The sequence below is a fragment of the Otolemur garnettii genome, unplaced genomic scaffold (assembly GCF_000181295.1).
Source record: "Otolemur garnettii isolate 467f Iridium unplaced genomic scaffold, OtoGar3 scaffold00011, whole genome shotgun sequence".
Classification (NCBI taxonomy): domain Eukaryota; kingdom Metazoa; phylum Chordata; class Mammalia; order Primates; family Galagidae; genus Otolemur; species Otolemur garnettii.
In genome coordinates this window covers 24781829-24783315 of record NW_003852406.1, presented here as the reverse complement: position 1 = coordinate 24783315, position 1487 = coordinate 24781829, and positions in this window count along the sequence as shown.

Below are 1487 nucleotides of genomic sequence, written 5' to 3'. Positions count from 1 at the left end.
GGCTGGGGATTCGAACCCGCCACCTTAGGTGTACGTGGCTGGCGCCTTAGCCGCTTGAGCCACAGGCGCCGAGCCTGAACTTCTATTTTCTTATTTATAAAATGGAGCTACTTATATATAGGATTGTGAATTTAAATGAGATGGACACGAAGTATTTAGCAAATCCTAACTAGTTAGCCATAATTATCCCTTACATACTAATTCTTTACATTTATTTTAAAAATAAAATTTCAGGGCATTTCAGTTTTGTCAAAGACCATTTCTATCATCAAACCTTGTTCCGTATGTATGACAGGTTCTGTCTACATGTGTCTGGTACAACTGGAGCTATGTGGTAAATGACAGGAAAAGCAGAAGCTGTTAAAGAGAATGATGTGGACAAACAAGATGGCAGGCAATAATGCCAGGGGAAGGGTACCGAAGGGCTTTCCAGGTCTTGGTTCTAATCTCATCCTGCCTTGGAGAGTCTATGAGACTGCTGTGTGTCCTTATTTGTTGCCTAAGTTAGCCCCAGTGTGCTTATGTGTAACTAGGCTTTGTTTCTCCATTTTCTTTGACCATCACAATATCCCTATAAGACAAACACAGCATAATAGAATGAACATACGGAATCAGACAAGCATGATGACCCTGCAGTTAGACTTAATGTCTAACTTTTAGATGAATTTATAGTCTGTTTCCTTATTTTAAATATAGGATAGCAATGCTTATTTTGTTCTAGGGCTGCTTAGAAGATACCGGTAACTAAGATATGTTGCAAAAAGAACTCAACACATAATCATTCCTATTAATATCCTCTATTTTGCAAAAGGTAGAAATATGGCTGAGAAATATCAATATTCTATCACACCACACTAGGAATAAAAACAGGAAAATCCACTGTCTTAACACACAAGATTACTGAAAGAATGAGAAACAAAAGTGAGAAACTTGAACTCTTAAGCTCTCTGAAGTTAATTCTAAGTGATTAAGTGGAATTGTGCATTTACTTGATGCCAATAGCTTAGTGACAGCTTTGCTTATAACTACTCAATTTCCTTTACTCATACCCTACATTAGTTTACTTTCCCAAATTTCTCCTCTTTGAGAAAAGAATGTATTGCCAGTAGACATAAATATTCTATTCTGCTTGTCAGTTCTACTGCTAGGTAAGGTTTTGGTTTGGTGAATTATTTTTCCATGGAAGACTACTTACCAGTAAACTGACAAAAACAAAAAAACTGGGCATTGCACACTAGACCCTGAGAAGGTACCATTCCACAAAAACCCACTCACAGCTAGGACCCATAGGGAGGATTTACCCTGAGCCTTGAAGTTGCCTCAAATCCTTCTAAGCAACTACAGGAGTCTAGGTCAAGGGTCTCAACCTTGTCTTTACATTAGAATCATTGCAGCTAAAGGTGGGGAAGGGGAAAGGGCTTTAAAAAAATATTGATGTCTAGTTAAAAACTCAAAACAATTAAATCATCATCTTTTTTTTTTTTTTT